Source organism: Tamandua tetradactyla, chromosome 25, assembly GCF_023851605.1.
Source record: "Tamandua tetradactyla isolate mTamTet1 chromosome 25, mTamTet1.pri, whole genome shotgun sequence".
Taxonomy (NCBI): domain Eukaryota; kingdom Metazoa; phylum Chordata; class Mammalia; order Pilosa; family Myrmecophagidae; genus Tamandua; species Tamandua tetradactyla.
In genome coordinates, this window is record NC_135351.1 from 13,346,782 (window position 1) to 13,368,992 (window position 22,211).

The 22,211-nt window shown below is 36.6% G+C and overlaps 1 protein-coding gene and 1 pseudogene across 1 annotated transcript in view; one reads left to right on the forward strand and one right to left on the reverse strand.

The window, feature by feature from the left end:
- Positions 1-6,170: 6,170 nt before the first annotated feature.
- Positions 6,171-22,211, reverse strand: part of LOC143668772 (protein FAM91A1 pseudogene) — a 47,433-nt pseudogene continuing 31,392 nt past the window's right edge.
- Positions 9,663-22,211, forward strand: part of GCNT2 (glucosaminyl (N-acetyl) transferase 2 (I blood group)) — a 208,094-nt gene continuing 195,545 nt past the window's right edge. Inside the window, exon 1 of the mRNA XM_077143647.1 lies at positions 9,663-9,759. The gene's annotated coding sequence lies outside the window, so the exon portion shown is untranslated. The remainder of the gene's footprint in view (positions 9,760-22,211) is intronic.

Genomic DNA, 22,211 nt, shown 5'->3' on the forward strand with positions numbered 1-22,211 from the left:
CCAGATCAAATAAGCCTTTCTTCCATTGGTCTCAAACAGTATGTGTAGTTCCAAAATATAGACACTGTCTTCCTTACCCCTATGGTCTGAATTACTTTAACCCCAACCTGTTCAGATATAATGTGTCTACTATAAATGTTTGCAATCTAGGCCCCTGTTTTCTTATAAGCATTTTCTAAAGGTGACCATAAATTGTTGTTCTTTTGTTTCAGGCTTATTTTGCCTCACAATATGTCCCATACGTTCATTCCATCGTTGCATGCGTCACGACATTGTTCCTTTTTGTAGGAACACAATCTTCATTCATAAGTATACCCATTGTTCGCCAATCTACTTCTCAATCAGTGCATCCTTCAACCACCTGCATTCATCAGGCATTATGCATAGTGCCCAAGTCTACCATTCATTAACATTCTCAGTTTTAGATATTTTAGATAATTTTAGATAATTTCACTGTTCCCAAAAGAAAGAAAACAAATAAACACACCCTCGCCAAAAAGGAAATCTAAACCTCCTCTTAACTCTGTCCCTCCCCCCATTATTTACCTCTGCTGTTGCTGTGGTAGTGCTGATGTTTTCCTTTTGAACATAGCCCATAGCATGCAATAGCAGTTTTCCCCTTCTCCCTGGGCTTAAACACTCTTTGTACACGAGTCATACCTTTGAAGTAATTCTTGCAAGAACTAACTTATATTTCTAGTATTAATTAGTGGGACACATAGGTCTATACAACCCCTTTCAATCTTGTTCAGCTTCAGTATGGTACTATTACTTATAGACCCGCTAGAGAACCACCTTCACTCCTATCTATTCCCTTACATTGGATTTCAACCTCATTAGTTAACCATTCACCCATCTCTAGCTTCTATTATGTCTAAGTCCCTTATATTCTGTATTAAAAGCCTCTGATTATACCTTTATTCTGGTCATAAAAGTGGAATCATATAGTATCCATCCTTTTGTGTCTGGTTTATTTCACTCAGTGTTATGTCCTCAGGCTTATCCATCTTGTCATGTGCTTCAAGATGTCATTTTGTCTTACTGCTGCATAATATTCCATCATATGTATATATCACATTTTGTTGCTCCACTTGTCTGTTGATGGGCATTTGGTGTGTTTCCATCTTTTGGCGATTGTGAATATTGTTGCTATGAACATCAGTGTGCAAATATCTGTTTGTGTTGTTGCTTTCAGCTCTTCTGGGTATATACAAAGTAGTGCTATTGCTGGGTCACAGGGCACCTCAATATTTAGTTTCCTAAGGAACCGCCAAACACAGTGGCTGCACCATTATATGTTCCCACCAGCAGTGCATGTGTCCCAACTTCTCCACATCCTCTCTGGCAGTTATAGTTTCCTTTTTGTTTAATAGCAGTCATTCTTACAGGTGTGAGGTGGTATCTCATTGTAGTCTTTTTTTTCTGCAATTTTTAATAAATTAAAAAAATTTTAAAAATATAACAACAAACACAAAAGTTCTTAACTTATGATCGTTCCGTTCTACATATATAATCAGTAATTCACAATATCATCACATAGTTGTATATTCAACATCATGATCATTTCTTAGAACATTTGCATCAATTCAGAAAAAGAAATAAAAAGACAACAGAAAAGAATTCATACATACCATACCCCTTACCCCTCCCTTTCGTTGATCACTAGCATTTCAATATAAATTTATTTTAACATTTGTTCCCCTTATTATTTATTTTTATTTCATATGTTTTACTCGTCTGTTGATAAGGTAGATAAAAGGAGCATCAGACACAAGGTTTTCACATTCACACAGTCACTTTGTGAAAGCTATATCATTATACAATCATCTTCAAGAAACATGGCTACTGGAACACAGCTCTACATTTTCAGGCAGTTCCCTCCAGCCTCTCCATTACATCTTGACTAACAAGGTGATATCTACTTAATGCATAAGAATAACCTCCAGGATGACCTCTCGACTCTGTTTGGAATCTCTCAGCCATTGATACTTTGTCTCATTTCACTCTTCCCCCTTTTGGTGGAGAAGGTTTTCTCAATCCCTTGATGCTGAGTCTCAGCTCATTCTAGGATCTCTGTCCCACGTTGCCAGGGAGGTCCACACCCCTGGGAGTCATGTCCCACGTAGACAGGGGGAGGGTGGTAAGTTTGCTTGTTGTGTTGGTAGGAGAGAGAAGTGCCAGCAGGTTTTATTCGCTGGCGACAGCTTGAAGGGCACAGGGATGGGGAGGTCGTGCTCAGGAGGGCTGCAGGAGAAGTGAGTTGGGCTGCACTTGGGGTGGGGGTGGGTAGGCTCGCTGGGGGATTTGTGGGACAGGGGCGCTTGGAGTGCAAGGAATGGGGGTGGATGATGGGGTTCAGGTGTGAGGGGTGTGGGTTAAGTCGTGGGTCACGGGGCTGCACTGGTGAGGGTAGCATATTGAAGGAATGCAGCCTGGTTTACTTCCTGGTCCCCGGCTCCTGTCCATACACTCTGGTGGGCTCCATGACTCTGCATCAGCCTCTGCAACCAGGGCAGCCGTATGTGATACAGACGGCTCTCCCAGGTCAGTTGCACTCTTGAATCACCGTCTCAGGTTTTCTCCTGTCCCTTCTCTAATTTTTCTGTGGAGCAGGACTGAACTCAAGTTACCCTAATCGGCGATTTTCTCAGAACTTTCAGAAGTCTGCAAATACTCAGAAGTCCCCTTGAGAGACTGGGAGAAAAAGCAGAAATATTAAACTTCTAGGAAGACCTGATATTCTCGCAAGTATTGTGTACTGCTGGATCCCATGAGATCCAGGAAGCCAGAACCTGGAGAGAGCTGAAGGAAGACAACAGGTAAAACCCAGCCGTGGAGAAGCCAAGTGAAGAACCCTCACAGGAAACAGAGGCTGAAAGCAACAGAACCACAAGCAAGGGACCAGCAGATGCCAGCCAGGTGCCTTCCTAGCTTGCAGAGGTGTTTCAGATGGCATCAGCCTTTCTTAAGTGAAGGTAATCTCTTGCTGGTGACTTAATTTGGACATTTTCACAGACTAAGAACTGTAAACTTAAAATAAATTCCTCTTTTAAAAGTCATTCAATTTCTGCTATATTGAATTTTGGCAGCTTTAGCAAACCAAAACATCTTCTTATAAGGATACAAGTCATATTGAATTAAGGGCCCATCCTACTCCCGTGAGATCTCATCATAACTAATCCCATCTGCAATGACCCTATTTCAAATGATGTCACATTCTGAGCTACTGTGGGTAGGACTTCAACAGTTCTTTTAGGGGGAGACAGATTCAACCCCTAATAGGAAGTATGCAAGTGATAAGAAACATTGACTTGGAGCCCATGGTTAGTGAGGGGCAGTGGTATAGACATGCACTAATCAGAAGAGTTAGGCAAAACCAAATTGTTGAGTACCTTAAACATCAAATGAAGAAGATTGTATTTTACCACACAGGTCATTGGGTCTTATTGAATCTTTCTGAGCATGGTCATGATATTAATGAATAGTAATCTGAATGCAAAGCATTGAGATGAGCCTTTATGTTGGCCATTTCTTCTACTTAGAATGTTTTCCTTGTATATTTGCATGGGTAACTCACTTCTCTCCTTTCTGTCTCTGCTCAAGGTCACCTTCTCAAGGAGAGATCCACCTTGACCCCCTTCTTTAAAGTGTTCCCTCTGACAGGATCTCCTCCAATACCCCTTTATACTGCTCAAACTTTCCTTGTTCTGTGTAGCATTTATCATCTTCCGGCACACTGCAACACAACTTTTATGTGTACTGTTTATTTTCTGTCTTCCCTAATTCCCAAAAGGAGATACTGTATGTTTAGCATATAGTATCGGTACAGATTTTTTTGGCATGAGCAAGGAGATGTATGATATGGAAACAAATGAGAATGTGAGAGGACCTCTGCTAGGGAATGGAGAGCAAGAAACAGATATGAGGTAGTTGTGAAGGAAATGTCACAAAGAATTTTTATTAAAAAAAAAGATCAGGACTGAAAGCTGGAATGGTAAAGTCTGTGTCTCCACAATCTGCATTTGTTCAGCCAAGCAATATTCTTTCCACTCTCAGGACCCAATCCACTAGATTCTGGGACCTAGAAAAATGGGAACATGTTCCAAGGATGACAGCCAGAATACGTGAACAAGCTCTTCAGAAAAGCTTCAGGGATGGGGATTGTACAGCCTGAAGAAGGAAATCTTGGGAAGAACAGACGACAATCATCTTCACACATTGACCAGCCCCTGCCAGGGACAACGAAGCAGACTTGGGCTCAGTTTTAGAACATTTGCATCACTCTAGAAAAAGGAAAAAGAAAAGGTTCATACGTACCATAACACCCTTTCCTCTCACTGACCACTAGTAATTCCACCTACCCAATTTATTTTAACCTTTGTCCCTCAATTATTGTTTGTTTTCTGTCCATTTTTTAACTCATCTGTCCATACCCTAGATAAAAAAAAGCACCAGACACAAGGTTTTCACAACAACACAGTCACCTTGTAAAAGCTATATCATTATACAATCATCTTTAAAGAAACATGGCTACTGGAACACAGCTCTGCAGTTTCAGGTACTTCCTGTTAGCCACTCCAGTATACCATAAACTGAAAAGGGATAGCTATATAATGCATAGGAATAACCTCTAGGATAGCCTCTCGACTCTGAAACCTCTCAGCCACGGACACTTTATTTTGTCTCATTTCTCTCCTTTTGGTCGAGAAGATATTCTCAATCCCTTGATGTCAGGTCCCAGCTCAGCCCAGGATTTCATAAAAATTATTTTAATATTAGTATGTATTTTTTCCTTTTATAGGCAAAATTTATAACATATACTTTGTTTCTACCTCTTATAAGACTAAGAAGGAAATGAAACGTTACTGAATTTAATGTTACTGCATTTATTGTTCCTAGCCCAAACACAGCACTGATTGTGCCACGGGTAACCAGCTCCCATACACTCAATTCTATAGATAGGCTGTGGTATTGAATATATGGTTATATTAATAGTTTTAGGAAAGGTATGCATGTCCAAAAGTCTGTTAAATACTGTACAAATTTCCTAAGGAAAGTAACTTTAAAAATCTAAAAGGCCACTCCAAATATTCTAATTAACATTTGAGATACTAAAAGAATTAATGATGAGAAACACTTTGAAGTTATTCCATTTTTCTTTATCATTTCCTGTAAAACTATTCACATAAATTTAAAATTAAGATCCAGAATGCCTAAGAATATATCTTCAAAGTAGGCTTATCAGGAGAGTGGTTTGATTGCTCTTAATATGTAATTCTAGCCTAAAATCACAATCCTTAGTCTGAAACATCAAATTTAATTTCCAAACAATTCATTGGTGCAGCTACTAAACAAAAAATAAAATTTGGGGAAAACATACAGGAGCAACAGATATCAGAGTAGAAAAATAACTCTATTTTCCCATAAAGACTCTATGAAAATATAAAGCCCAAAATGAGTTATAACTGAAGTCCAACCTAATAAACATTGTTTAAAAGGGGAATGTTAAAAAAAAAAAAGGGAATGTTTTCCAAAACTTTCTATGAGTCATCAATGAATCATTATAATCCGAATTAAGTTGTTATATGAATATACTGATTTCATTTAGCTTCAATAATGTTCAGCTGATATACAGACATAATTTACAAACATGTACAGGAATAGTTAATGTCCCATCATGTCATTTCTCAGTACTGGATGTTTATTGTTTCTACAGTCTTGCTACTTTCAATATCAAGAGCCCTGTTTAGAGGAAGAGTTTGCTCTCTTCCAATGATATCCCGAAGTGTAGGTAACAAGACATAAAATTCAACAATATTTATGCCTGATAAACCAACATATAAAATTGCTGTTGCACTATTCATAGTGAGTATGTATAAACATAACAGTCATCGTCAAGCCTATAAAATCTAGCCTCAATTTTATAACAAGAACACAGGTCATCTCAAGGTAAAAAATGCACTGCAGGCTGCTAAAAAGCTCTTTGTTGCATTAGGATGTGCAATAATGTGCAAAACTTTTAAAAACATTAACATGTTCCCCAAACTTTTAACATCATTTTAACCTAAGTTGCACTGCAGCAGCAGGATGTTTTTCAAGGCTGGCACTATAAAGCTAACACTAAGAAAGAAAAAAGGCAGAACTCGTGAGCAACAAATGGTGTAACCAAATTACTGCAAATGGAGATTAGCAATAAGAAGTGAGGAAGGTGACGGTCCACTCCATTCTGATAAGATTTCATCTTTAAATGTTAAGTTCTTGACAGAAAGTGGAACTCCTATATCAGTATAAGTTGATTGTGAAAGCGAACTGGAAAAACTGGCCTCTGTGTCAATTGAAGCATCTTCCTGGAATGAGGGAACAAAGTTAAGGACTTGCAGAGAGTGTTTTCTACTGGAATGTAAGAGGTTTTGAAGGCTCTTTTTTTTCCTGCAAAGGTCATGTGAGCAATTTTTCTACAAACTTTAGGTTTAAGTCAGAAATAAACAGTGACATTCCAAAGCGCAGTTCAAGAGAAGCCCAATCTCTCTCTGTTGTGGCAACAGTTTTGCTTTGTTGTTGAATCCATAGCTGCTTCCTCAATGACTGTTTCAAATGACTCTGTGTGCCTGTTTATATCTGAGCCAGAAGCCGATTCAGGTTCCCCTCTCTCATTGGAGATATCACTGAGTTTTCTGTTTCTAGGTTGTCTAGAAGCATCAACCTGGTGACATATTCACAGAAATGCCTTAAGTCTACTTTGTTCTTTAATATTTGCAATGCTTTGTCAACACACATATTGAGACTTGTAAACTCCTTGTAGCTCAGTTTCATCAAATGGAAATGGCATCTGGACTGTGTCTTCTATCCCATGCAAATAAATTCCCCAAATTAAAACTACAGAATGTGTTAAAACATTGTTGGACATCTTGAGCACATAGCAAGTAGAAGCTACTCTAGAATCTTGACCCAAGATGTTGTTAGTAACTGATCATAACCGTGGAATATATCTGGCAGTTCTTTAGATATATTCTGAAGTCTTGTACCTTTGGACAGTAAGAGAGATGGTGGTCCTTGCCCAGTAATATGATAAATGCACAATTTAAACTGACTTCTGTGATAGCTTGTCCAGTATGCTACGGGATGGGCTAGATTTCATCGGTGAGAGGAGCCATAGGAACAAACTGTGTAATTTTTGTTTAGGACTCTCCTGCAAGTTGCATAGTCCAAACCAAGAAGGCTTTTACAGTGTAAGAGATCCAGAGGAAAACCATAAATAGGTGGTCTGGTTTTGATATCTTTATTATGATGTAGAAACCATATTGAGTTTCTCAGAGCAATTGCATGTTCACTATATCTCTGTGCTTCTCTTTCACTGGTGCTCTGAATCTTTCCTAGTTCTACAAGAAAGCTGTTGAGATTCATCTGAGAGCTTGCCAACTTCAAACGTTGTGACTGAATGACTTTGCAAGTTTGCTGAAAGATTTCCCATTATTATAAAAGCAGTAAGAGTTGAGTCAAATAGGAATGCAATTCACTTTGTATATCCTGTAGACCAATTCGAACTGCCTACACTGTCTGTGTCAATTGGATCTTCTTGACTATTTGTATCAATATCAGTAGCTGACAATACTTCTTGTACAGGACTTTCACCACCATCCCATCATAGGAGCATATTTTGTGGATCTAAAGTAATCTTCAGTCTGTTGACAGATGGAACATTCCTCCATGATGAATGAAGTCGTTCCAAATTTATTACTTGTCCCTTCTTATGGGCAACCCCCAATTAGCAATATATTAAAATAGCATTCTTAACCAGGGGTAAGGCTATCTCATGGACATCTACGAGCTCTGCAACATTAGTGTGTCCTCTACTGAAACAATAGAGTTTCAAAATAAGCACCTTGCACTCAGTTTATTACAAAACCTTCAAGAGGAAGAACTGCTATACAATGGTCATCAGATATTGATACATCCAAATAAACAAATCCTTTGTTATATAAACCTATATGTCATCTTCTGTGACAGATCCTGCCTGCAGAACTCACCAGACCTCTCTGGTAATTTCTACTGGCTTTATTGGTAAAAAGTCATGGGCTGTTTTTTTTTCTGAAAAACTGTTTGGGTGATCTACACTGATTTCATAAGATCAATGTACTGGTTTGCTCCTATGCCAAGAAGTCTTAAACAATCAGCAGCCATTGAATTGGGTAATGAAGCATGAGTTTTCTTACTTTTCATAATCACCTCCATAATCCCAGCGTAGCATAAAAATTGGTGTTATCCACAGGCCCTTAATTATAATATCCACCAAATGGTAAGGGTACAGCATGAGCTGCTCTCGACTGTATTTTAGGAGTTCCTTATAGTATTTGTGTTCATCTTTCTTGGCATGTTTAAGTTATTTCTGTACTGTAACTGATTGCAGATACTTATAGGACAATCTGCTTTTCATATTTGGTGACATTAACTTCACTTATGATATCCTAACACCAACATCATCCCTTATCAACACTTTTTCAACACTCCAAGCAGATATTTATACTCATTAAATCATAACTCCCCATTCCTCCTTGGCTTTAGCCCCTAGTAACCTGTAATCTCCTTTCTGTCTCTATGAATTTGCTTATTCTCGGCATTTCATATATGTAAGTTGACACAATATTTGTCTTTTTGTGTCTGGCTTCTTTCTGAACATGTTCTTCTGAACTACCTTCAAGTTTCATCCATGTTGTAGCCTGTATCAGAACTTACTTCCTTTTTTACAGCTGAATAATATTCCATTGTATGTCTATACCACATTTGGCTTATCCATTCATCTGTTGATGGACACTCAGTTGCTTCCACCTTTTGGCAGTTGTGAATAAAGCTCCCATGAGCACTGGTGTACAAATATCTTTTAGAGTCTGTATTTAATTCTTTTGGGGAAAATAGCAAAGTTAACACACAATAAAATGAAAATGAAAAGTTGGAGAAATTATTCACTCCAGGGAAAATAAAAACTAGTGCTGACAAAATCATAGTATGCACTAAATTGGCTTAGCTGTAAATTATATACATTATTTATGACAATTATCATGTCAATATTGAATATCAAGTTAAACAAATTGTAATAATTATTTTGGGAGGAAAGGGGAGAGAGGAAGTATGTGTTTGTGAGTGCATGTGTTTATTTTTATGTGTGTGTGTGTGTGTGTGTGCATATGTTTATGGTGCGGAGGGGTGAAAAAAGAGCTAAATGACTCACTCCCATAGTAAGAAGCCAGTAGTTACTATCTATAATTGAAAAATCAAGAAGCTGTGTAAGAATATTATGTAGACACATGAGAATAAATATAAGAAGTAGCTAAAGGAGTTGCCGCTGGGGAGCAGGAAACAACCCTCCTGATTTCATTAGATGTCTTAAAGAATTTTCCACTTTTAAAATTATGTACACATATTACGTTGATAAAAGCAATGTAAAATAAAACAGCAAAAGATTTTTTTTTTTCAGAGATTTTGGAGTGCTCCAGGCATGGTTTGTCCTGGACCCAGCTCCATTTCTCTGCTCTTCTCTCAAAGAGATAACCGTAGAAAATATAGAAGGAAAGAGCCTGGAAATATCAGGCTATTTAGTTCAATTTCTGTTTGAAACTGCTGGTATCATGTGAGCAAATGGCCCAGAAAAAAAAAATCCTGGGTGTGGATTGCAATATCGAGTCAAAAAGCTCTGAAACAGGAAGATGTTTCATTTTTCTAGAGAAGACTTGTTGCTTCTGCTTCCAACTGCTGAAGTCAAATGTAAGTACATGTCTTAGAAGGGAAAGAATCTCGGGGTTTTGAGCAAGCTGGGACTGGGGTCATTTTAGGTTCAGGGGAAGGTGAGAAGGCAGAAAGAAATGGAGAAATTATACTGCAAGAAGAATTTTGAAATAATTTAGGTGCTTCGGGACCAGTTAGTTCATTAGGAATTTCTTTAGATTATGGTGATATATATTAAATCAGGGTCTTGATTCCTAAATGTGGTAAATTCTAATTTCACGATCATGACATGATACTTCGTTTCATTTATTGACAGTGCAAAGATGCACTTTAGAGCATACTGAAGCCTCTTTAAACCTCAAACTTTAAAATGTTAGTTTCTTGATAAAATTTTTCTGAATTACCCCATCTCTATCCCTAGCTTTGGGATATAGTAATATGGAGATTTGAGTTTGAATCCAGCTTTGGTCCTTGCTAGTTGGGGATCCTGTGCTAGAAGCCTTAGTTTCTTCTCTGTGTAATTGGAACGAAACATCCATTCATTGTTAAAAGGAGCAAATGAACAGGTATAGGTATTTCACTACAGGTGTTTCACTAAGCAATTAATTGAAACTCAAAGTCAGTTTCTCTTTTCTTCCCCTATGCCCCCTTTTGTTGCCTCCTTTCAATTAAAACTGAGCAGACTAGGTATAATTTAACCTTTTCTGAATGACGTGGGGTATTTGTGATAGGGACCTATTACTGTCCCTTTTCTTGTCGGATATGAAAAGGCAGAGACTAAAGCCTCAGGAATCACCTCTGACTGACTAGGGTGACTCAGTGTGGAATCTGGTCATAAAAAGGCAATAAGAGTTGCCAGGCTCTTTCTCAAAGGACTCAGAAAAGTCCCATGTTTAGTAGTAGTTTCCTAAATGCTTTGAGAGTGAATTTTAGCCTGTCTCTCCATCTAAATGACTTTGGCCATGGTAACAGGGATAAACGACATCCAATGGCCCTAACGATAAGACAGCTGCTAACCCACAGATGGGATGGGGATTTGGGCCAAAGCGTCAGCATCCCCTCTGGAATATCTGAATAGGTCAGTGACACCTATTCTCAAAGGGTGGCCTAGGGATAATCTGTTCCTCACTTCCTGCTTTGGACGATTTTTTTCTTTGTTTTGTCTGTTTTTCTAATGATTCCCTACCACAGTTTTCACCCTTTCAAAGTTGGGAAGTCAGCCAACTGGTTTCCATTCCTTTGTTGTTTTCCTCCCACTTCGGGGGACCCTGCATTCACCCTGAAATGCTGAGGTGGAGCAGTGGAGCAGTAAAGGGGAGGGCTTGGCTCTCCACACATCTGGCTTGAAATCAGCCTCCTACAGATGTAAAACTAGGCAATGATCTTTACTTGTCTGGATAGCATGAGGATTCAATTCTATGGTGGTTCCCTCTGGATTTACTGAAGGGTTCACAGAAAATGAAATGGTCAGTGACCATTTGTGAGTATATGGATATCCAGTTCTCCCAGCACCATTCATTGAAGAGGCTATTCTTTCTCACTTGAGTGGAATTGGCAGCCTTGTCAAAAATGAATTGGTCATAGATATGAAGGTATTTCTGAGGTCTCAGTTTTATTCCATTGGTTAATATATCTATCCTTGTGCAGATAGCATGCTGTTTTGACCACTGTAGCTCTGTAATATGATTTAAAGCCAGGAAATGTAAGTCCCCTGTGCCAGTTTGAAAGAATACGTGCCCTAGAAAAACCATGTTTTCATCCTGATGCATTATGTGGAGGCAGCCATTTCTTTTAATCCCTTTTCAGCACTGTAGGTTGGAAACTTGATAAGATTATCTACATGGAGATGTGACACACACAATTGTGGGTATTAGCCTTTGATTAGAGGGAGATATGACTCTACTCATTCCAGGTGCGTCGTGGTTAGTTTTACTGGAATCCTTTAAAAGGAAGCATTTTGGAAAAAGCTTTACAGCCACCAGAGATATGAGATCCCATTCAATCAGAGACTTTTGGAGATGAAGAAGGAAAATCCCTGGGGGAACTTCAGAAAACAAGAAGCCTGGAGAAACAGCTAGCAGACTTCACCATGTGCCCTTCCAGTTGAGAGAGAAACCCTGAACTTCTTCAGTCTTTCTTGAGTGAAGGTGACCTCTTGTTGGTGCCTTAATTTAAACATTTTTATAGACTTGCTTTAATTGGGACATTTTCATGGCCTTAGAACTGTAAACTTGTAACTTAATAAATTCCCTCTTTTAAAAGCTGTTCTGTTTCTGGTATATTGCATTCTGACAGCTAGCAACTAGAACATGTTCCAACTTCATTCTTCTTGTTCAAGATATTTTTTGACTCTTCAGGGCCAGTTACCCTTCCAAATAAATTTGATAAGTGGCTTTTCTGTTTCTGCAAAGTAGGCCATTGGAATTTTGATGGATTGCATGAATCCATAAATATTTGGATTCTGTAAATATTCTGTGGGGCAGAATTGACAACTTGGTGATATTTTGTCTTCCAATCCATGAACATGATTTCTTTTAGCAATGTCTTGTAGTTTTCTGTGTACAAGTCCTTTACATCCTTTATATCCTTAAATTTATGCTTAGATATTTGATCCTTTTAGTTGTTATTGTAGGTGGATTTTTTTTCTTCATTTTTTCTTCAGATTGGTGATTACTTGTGTACAGAAGCACTACTTCTTTGCATGTTGATCTTGGATCCTGGCACTGCTGAACTCATTTATTAGCCCTAGTAGCTTTGTTGTAGATATTTTGGGACTTTCTATACATAGGATCATGTCATCTGCAAAGAGTCAATGTTTTACTTCTTCCTTTCCAATTTAGATGCTTTTTATTTCTTTTTCTTGCCTAACTGCTCTAGCTAGAACTTCTAGTACAATGTTGAATAACGGTGGTGACAGCGGGCATCTTTCATTTGTTCCAGATCTTAGAGGGAAAGATTTCAGTCTTTTACCATTCAGTAGGATGCTAGCTGTGAGCTTCTCATATTTGTCCTTTGTGATGTTGAGGAAGTTTCTATTTCTAGTGTTCTAAGTGTTTTTATCAAGAAGGTGTGCAGATTTTGTCAAACGCCATTTCCATGTCAATCAAGATGATCATGTGTTTTTCCCCCTTTGTTTTGTTAATGTGGCTCATTACCTGTATCAATTGTCTTGTGTTGAACCACCCTTGCATTCCTGGTATAAAGCCCATTTGTTCATGGTGTATAAGTATTTTAATGTGCTGTTGGATTCAATTTGAAAGTATTTTGTTGAGGATACATGCATTTCTTTCCACAAATTTTCAGAACTTGAGTCACAAATTTGTGGCCCTTATTATTTCAGGGAACATATCCAAGTCACCTAATTTAATCTAGATTAATTTCTAAACAGATGTGTTATAAGAACAAGTGTCTTCTAGTTTACTGGCAGCATTGGTATGGATGTTGTGGGATGCAGGCCAAGAAAAAATATACATCCACAAGAAGGCTCTATTCCAGTCAGAGTGAAAACTTTACAACTGCTCCATTGACCATAACTTTCTTCTAGAGATTCCTTTGTTTATATTGAGAGTCACTAATGCTGACAAATGTGGGAAAAATAGTTGAAGAAGAATCTCAAAATTCACTCTGTTTTTAGATTGCACACTACAAAATCCATTCAAAAACATGTTTATTTTATGTAAGATTAAACTTTCCTGCCTGAAGCCCAAGACTGAGGAATACAGGGGCAGGAAACTATTTTGTGCAAGATAAATTTGTCCATATAGAAAATTAATAATATGTGTATATTTTTTCTTTTCAGTGACTAGCTTGTAATTATTGCTCATTTCTGTGAACTGTGAGGAGTTTTATTAGTTATTTTTCCCCACCAAAAATGTTGAGCTTTTAGGCATTATTATCTTATTTAGCATCTTGGGGGAGATGGGAATCAATTTTTATACCAACCTTCAGCTTTAAAGATGCTTGTTTGGGTGTCCTTGACCTTTTTTGATCTTTCTTGTTTTCTTATTGCTAACTAATGTTATTCCTGATCTGCATGTTTTGGTGATGTTTCTAAAAACTTCATGTAAAATCTTCCCTATTCCCTAGTGAATTTCCTGGAATGCCGGAGTTTGAGTGCTTCTAAGGGTGGCTTTATAAATTTTTAAGCATTTAAAATCATTCTGAAATGCTTTCTAAGTTGCTTTGCTTTTAGCACTTTAAAACACATAATTTTATTTTATTTTTTTATTTTTTTTTCATTTGTCTGATTTGATTTATTTTCTTTTTAAAATTAGGTAATATTCCTTTGCCTAGTTTTTTTTTTTTTACTTTTTTTATTAATTAAAAAAATTAACTAACACAACATTTAGAAATCATTCCATTCTACATATGCAATCAGTAATTCTTAATATCATCACATAGATGTATGATCATCATTTCTTAGTACATATGCATCGATTTAGAAAAAGAAATAGCAAGACAACAGAAAAAGAAATAAAATGATAATATAGAGAAGAAATAAAAATAAAAAATACAAAAATATATAAGAAAAAAATAAAAAAAACTATAGCTCAGATGCAGCTTCATTCAGTGTTTTAACATAATTACATTACAATTAGGTAGTATTGTGCTGTCCATTGTTTTTTTTTTTAGAAATCATACCATTCTACATATGCAATCAGTAATTCTTAACATCATCACATAGATGCATGATCATCGTTTCTTAGTACATTTGCATCGGTTTAGAAGAACTAGCAATACAACCGAAAAAGATATAGAATGTTAATATAGAGAAAAAAAAATAAAAGTAATAATAGTAAGAACAAAACAAAACAAAACAAAACAAAAACCTATAGCTCGGATGCAGCTTCATTCAGTGTTTTAACATGATTACTTTACAATTAGGTATTATTGTGCTGTCCATTTTTGAGTTTTTGTATCTAGTCCTGTTGCACAGTCTGTATCCCTTCAGCTTCAATTACCCATTATCTTACCCTGTTTCTAACTACTGCTGGACTCTGTTACCAATGACATATTTCAAGTTTATTCTCGAATGTCCGTTCACATCAGTGGGGCCATACAGTATTTGTCCTTTAGTTTTTGGCTGGACTCACTCAGCATAATATTCTCTAGGTCCATCCATGTTATTACATGCTTCATAAGTTTATCCTGCCTTAAAGCTGCATAATATTCCATCGTATGTATATACCACAGTTTGTTTAGCCACTCGTCTGTTGATGGACATTTTGGCTGTTTCCATCTCTTTGCAATTGTAAATAACGCTGCTATAAACATTGGTGTGCAAATGTCCGTTTGAGTTTTTGCCCTTAATTCCTTTGAGTAGATTCCCAGCAATGGTATTGCTGGGTCGTATGGCAATTCTATATTCAGCTTTTTGAGGAACCGCCAAACTGCCTTCCACAGTGGTTGCGCCATTTGACATTCCCACCAACAGTGGATAAGTGTGCCTCTTTCTCCGCATCCTCTCCAGCACTTGTCATTTTCTGTTTTGTTGATAATGGCCATTCTGGTGGGTGTGAGATGATATCTCATTGTGGTTTTGATTTGCATTTCTCTAATGGCCAGGGACATTGAGCATCTCTTCATGTGCCTTTTGGCCATTTGTATTTCCTCTTCTGATAGGTGTCTGTTCAAGTCTTTTTCCCATTTTGTAATTGGATTGGCTGCCTTTTTATTGTTGAGTTGAATAATCTCTTTATAAATTCTGGATACTAGACCTTTATCTGATATGTCATTTCCAAATATTGATTCCCATTGTGTAGGCTGTCTTTCTACTTTCTTAATGAAGTTCTTTGATGCACAAAAGTGTTTAATTTTGAGGAGTCCCCATTTATTTATTTCCTTCTTCAGTGTTCTTGCTTTAGGTTTAAGGTCCATAAAACTGCCTCCAATTGTAAGATTCGTAAGATATCTCCGTACATTTTCCTCTAACTGTTTTATGGTCTTAGACCTAATGTTTAGATCTTTGATCCATTTTGAGTTAACTTTTGTGTAGGGTGTGAGATATGGGTCTTCTTTCATTCTTTTGCATATGGATATGCAGTTCTCTAGGCACCATTTATTGAAGAGACTGTTCTGTCCCAGGTGAGTTGGCTTGACTGCCTTATCAAAGATCAAATGTCCATAGATGAGAGGGTCTATATCTGAGCACTCTATTCGATTCCATTGGTCGATATATCTATCTTTATGCCAATACCATGCTATAATTTTATTTTTTAATAAAATTTTTTAAAATAAAAATATTCAAAGAGAATATTTTCAATTACCAAAATAATGCTATCTAAAATGTTGGGTATTGGTGTACTTAGAGCGAAAGGTACACAAATGTTTGTGATTATCAGGGTGTGAAATAATGTGAAATATTCTAGACATAAACCTCTCCCCTCCTTATTTTGCATTCTAATGTTAAAATAATGAAACTGTAATAATCATTTCAGCAACAATGAAATTAAAAATGGCAATTCTTTCCTCTCTATGAGAACTTCGTTTTTTAATGCAATTTTATTGATATTATATAGTCATATATCATATAATCATTCAAAGTGTAGAGCCAATGGTCTTTTCAGCCTGTCCTTTGACAGCTCCATTTTCTGTCTTTTCTACATGATTCTTTTGTTCCTGGGAATATACAATCACATAAGATTTACATTCATATATTGAACTTCAACCCTGTCTTCAAAAGAGAGTATTTTGGCTGCTTCACATCTAAGGGACTAATCAGATCCCCAGGGATCTGAATTAATCTAGGCTTAAAGTTATACTCAGTGGTGACTCTAGTCCCTTGGGGAAAAAAAAACATATTTTCTGTCTTGGTTTTGGGATTATAAAATTCTAAGTATTGCCATGGAAGATTCAGGAAAGCTGAGAATTTATAATGGATTTTATCTATTTTGGCATACCTCAAACTATAGTGCCATGCCATATTTAGACTTTCGCCATGTAAAATAATTGTTCATTGTTCTATATAAATGTATATGGTCTGTGCTAACACTTATTTTTATTAGAAGTGCATTGCTTCTGTGATAGATGATCTTCTGGTCCTGAAATTATAAGAAAGGGAATTTGACATAGGCTGTTGCTTACTCCTAAATTGTATAAACATTTTCATATATATCACATGGTTCTGTTGAACTGAAAGTGCAGTAGAAACAGACATACATGTCACAATTCTTTAGATCTAAAAAGGAAACAAATAGTAATATACCTGCTAAAAGTCCTTCAGTTATGAAAACTTTTTGTTAGTTTTACATTAACTGGGCAGAAATAGTGTTCTTGTGAAAAAAATTAAAATAAGGATAAAAATAAAAGTAAAAAAGAACACACAAAGCATCCAACATTCCTCTCATCCCCTCCCCCCCAATTATTTATTTATTTTTTTGTCTCTATTTTCTTATTCTTCTATCCATACACTGGATAAAGGGAGTTTCAAAATCACACAGTTTTCACAATCACATGGTCACACCTTAAAAGCCATGTTGTTATATAATCACCTTCAAGAATAAAGGCTTTTAGATTACAGTTCAACAGTATCAGGTATTTCCCTTTAGCTACACCAAAACACCAAAAACTGAACAGGGATATCTATATACTGCATAAGAATATCCTCCAGAATAGCCTCTCAACTCTATTTGAAATCTCTTAGCCAAAAAAAAACCCCACTTTATTTTGTTTCATTTCTCTTACACCTTTTGGTCAAGAAGGCCTTCTCTGTCCCACAACACCAGGGCCAGGCTCATCCCTGGGAGTAATTTCCCATGTTTCCTAGGGAGCTTTACACCCCTGGACATCATGTCCCAAGTAGGGGCAAAGCAGCGAGTTCAACTGTGGAGTTAGCTTAGAGAGAAGCCACATCTGAGCAATAGAAGAGATTCTCTGGGGGTGACTCTTAGGCATAATTATAGGCAGGCCTGGCTTTTCCTCTGCAAGAATAAGTTTCATAATGGCAGGACTTGTTCCATCAACTTGGTAGTCCCCAAGTAAGAATATCAAGTCTTCCCTAGGTAGGGAAGTTTGATATTTCCATCTTTTTCCCCAGTCCCTCAAGGAGACTTTGAAAATATATTTTGGCCTTCTGCCAAGATTACTCTGGGATATATCTGGGCATCACACTAACCTGTACACACTAACAAGATCTCATTCCCTATTCAAGGTTCCATGTAATTATGGTGTTGGAGTAAACTGGCCATACAAGTTAAACTAGATAGTGTGCTACGAAAAATAGAAATTTTACACCAAATAAACATCTCTTCCTTTGGTCTCACACAAAAGTTGAAGATGTAGTCAATATCATCCTTTACCCTGTAATCTTATTTACCCTAGTCCTACCTAGATCAGCTTCATTCATATCTCTAATTGAAGTCTGATCGCTTTTTCAGTGAGAATATTGTTTTTTATGTAATAAAGAAGCCTTTAACAAAGCTATTTAAATATACAAAAATCATAAAGTTGAAAATATGGATAAACAGCCTGAAACAATATTATAATGTGGTATATAGGAATAGCAGACCAAGAACCGAGATCAATCTATCCTTGCATGACTGTGGTCTTTCCAGATTCCATATCTCTTCACAATCAAAGTTTTTTCAATTTGTAAAGTTGATTTTTGCTATCACTTGGGTGGGTCTTAGGTGGGATGGTGAGATGAGTGGGTCATGTGATGTATGGAAAAGCTAGGCATGACCATCCCTGAAGGGTAAAACCTGCAATGCAGGAAAAGATAGGTAAAAAGTGAGCCCAGAGTATAAAACCAAGTAGGCGCCAAAAAGTAGGGTGACTTTGAAAACATTATGCTACATGGATGGAAGCCAAATGCATATATAATGCCGTATAATGTATGATTCCATTAAATGAAATATCCAGAATAGATAAATCCATAAAGACAGAACATAGATTGGTAGTTCCCAGAAACTGAAGGAAGGAGAGAATTGAGAGCAACTGCTTAAAGGGTGTGGGGTTTTCCTTTTGAAGTGATGAAAATGTTTTGGAAGTTGATACAGACCGTGGTTGCACACCATGGTGAATGCACTAAATGTCACTGAATTGTTTACTTTAAAATGGTTGATTTTATGTTACGTGTATTTCAACTCAATAAACATAACAGTGTTCAAACAGTACTAAAAAATAACGTAAACTAGCTTATTGATAATTTTACATTGTTTAGCTGTTTTTTTTTTATTTTTATTAATTAAAAAAAGAATTAACAAAACAATTAGAAATCATTCCAATCTACATGTACAATCAGTAATTCTTAATAACATCACATAGTTGCATATTCATCATTTCTTAGTACATTTGCATCGATTTAGAAAAAGAAATAAAAAGACAACAGAATAAGAATTAAAACAATAATAGAAAGAAAAAAAAACAAAAAAAACAAAAACAAAAACCTATACCTCACATGCAGCTTCATTCAGTGTTTTAACATAATTGCATTACAATTGGGTAGTATTGTGCTGTCCATTTCTGAGTTTTTATATCCAGTCCCGTTGTACAGTCTGTATCCCTTCATCTCCAATTATCCCTTCTCTTTTTTTTTTTTTTTTAATTAACGGAAAAAAAGAAATTAACCCAACATTTAGAGATCATACCATTCTACACATGCAATCATTAATTCTTAACATCATCACATAGATGCATGATCATCATTTCTTAGTACATTTGCATTGGTTTAGAAGAACTAGCAACATAACCGAAAAAGATATAGAATGTTAATATAGAGAAAAAAATAAAAGTAATAATAGTAAAATCAAAACAAAACAAAACAAAACAAAACAAAAACCTATAGCTCAGATGCAGCTTCATTCAGTGTTTTAACATGATTACTTTACAATTAGGTATTATTGTGCTGTCCATTTTTGAGTTTTTGTATCTAGTCCTGTTGCACAGTCTGTATCCCTTCAGCTTCAATTACCCATTGTCTACCCTGTTTCTAACTCCTGCTGAACTCTGTTACCAATGACATATTTCAAGTTTATTCTCGAATGTCCGTTCACATCAGTGGGACCATACAGTATTTGTCCTTTAGTTTTTGGCTGGATTCACTCAGCATAATATTCTCTAGGTCCATCCATGTTATTACATGGTTCATAAGTTTATCTTGTCTTAAAGCTGCATAATATTCCATCGTATGTATATACCACAGTTTGTTTAGCCACTCTTCTGTTGATGGAGATTTTGGCTGTTTCCATCTCTTTGCAATTGTAAATAATGCTGCTATAAACATTGGTGTGCATATGTCCGTTTGTGTCTTTGCCCTTAAGTCCTTTGAGTAGATACCTAGCAATGGTATTGCTGGGTCGTATGGCAATTCTATATTCAGCTTTTTGAGGAACCGCCAAACTGCCTTCCACAGTGGTTGCACCCTTTGACATTCCCACCAACAGTGGATAAGTGTGCCTCTTTCTCCGCATCCTCTCCAGCACTTGTCATTTTCTGTTTTGTTGATAATGGCCATTCTGGTGGCTGTGAGATGATATCTCACTGTGGTTTTGATTTGCATTTCTCTAATGGCCAGGGACATTGAGCATCTCTTCATGTGCTTCTTGGCCATCCGTATTTCCTCTTCTGAGAGGTGTCTGTTCAAGTCTTTTCCCCATTTTGTAATTGGGTTGGCTGTCTTTTTGTTGTTGAGATGAACAATCTCTTTATAAATTCTGGATACTAGACCTTTATCTGATATATCATTTCCGAATATTGTCTCCCATTGTGAAGGCTGTCTTTCTACTTTCTTGATGAAGTTCTTTGATGCACAAAAGTGTTTAATTTTGAGGAGTTCCCATTTATTTATTTCCTTCTTCAGTGCTCTTGCTTTAGGTTTAAGGTCCATAAAACCACCTCCAGTTGTAAGATCCATAAGATATCTCCCAACATTTTCCTCTAACTGTTTTATGGTCTTAGACCTAATGTTTAGATCTTTGATCCATTTTGAGTTAACTTTTGTATAGGGTGTGAGAGATGGGTCTTCTTTCATTCTTTTGCATATGGATATCCAGTTCTCTAGGCACCATTTATTGAAGAGACTGCTCTGTCCCAGGTGAGTTGGCTTGACTGCCTTATCAAAGATCAAATGTCCATAGATGAGAGGGTCTATATCTGAGCACTCTATTCGATTCCATTGGTCGATATATCTATCTTTATGCCAATACCATGCTGTTTTGACCACTGTGGCTTCATAATATGCCTTAAAGTCAGGCAGCGCGAGACCTCCAGCTTCGTTTTTTTTCCTCAAGATGTTTTTAGCAATTCGGGGCACCCTGCCCTTCCAGATGAATTTGCTTATTGGTTTTTCTATTTCTGAAAAATAAGTTGTTGGGATTTTGATTGGCATTGCATTGAATCTGTAAATCAATTTAGGTAGGATTGACATCTTAACTATATTTAGTCTTCCAATCCATGAACACGGTATGCCCTTCCATCTATTTAGGTCTTCTGTGATTTCTTTTAGCAGTTTTTTGTAGTTTTCTTTATATAGGTTTTTTGTCTCTTTAGTTAAATTTATTCCTAGGTATTTTATTCTTTTAGTTGCAATTGTAAATGGGATTCGTTTCTTGATTTCCCCCTCAGCTTGTTCATTACTAGTGTATAGAAATGCTACAGATTTTTGAATGTTGATCTTGTAACCTGCTACTTTGCTGTACTCATTTATTACCTCTAGTAGTTTTGTTGTGGATTTTTCCGGGTTTTCGACGTATAGTATCATATCGTCTGCAAACAGTGATAGTTTTACTTCTTCCTTTCCAATTTTGATGCCTTGTATTTCTTTTTCTTGTCTAATTGCTCTGGCTAGAACCTCCAACACAATGTTGAATAATAGTGGTGATAGTGGACATCCTTGTCTTGTTCCTGATCTTAGGGGGAAAGTTTTCAATTTTTCCCCATTGAGGATGATATTAGCTGTGGGTTTTTCATATATTCCCTCTATCATTTTAAGGAAGTTCCCTTGTATTCCTATCTTTTGAAGTGTTTTCAACAGGAAAGGATGTTGAATCTTGTCGAATGCCTTCTCTGCGTCAATTGAGATGATCATGTGATTTTTCTGCTTTGATTTGTTGATATGGTATATTACATTAATTGATTTTCTTATGTTGAACCATCCTTGCATACCTGGGATGGATCCTACTTGGTCATGATGTATAATTCTTTTAATGTGTTGTTGGATACGATTTGCTAGAATTTTATTGAGGATTTTTGCATCTGTATTCATTAGAGAGATTGGTCTGTAGTTTTCTTTTTTTGTAATATCTTTGCCTGGTTTTGGTATGAGGGTGATGTTGGCTTCATAGAATGAATTAGGTAGTTTTCCCTCCACTTCGATTTTTTTGAAGAGTTTGAAGAGAATTGGTACTAATTCTTTCTGGAACGTTTGGTAGAATTCACATGTGAAGCCATCTGGTCCTGGACTTTTCTTTTTAGGAAGCTTTTGAATGACTAATTCAATTTCTTTACTTGTGATTGGTTTGTTGAGGTCATCTATGTCTTCTTGAGTCAAAGTT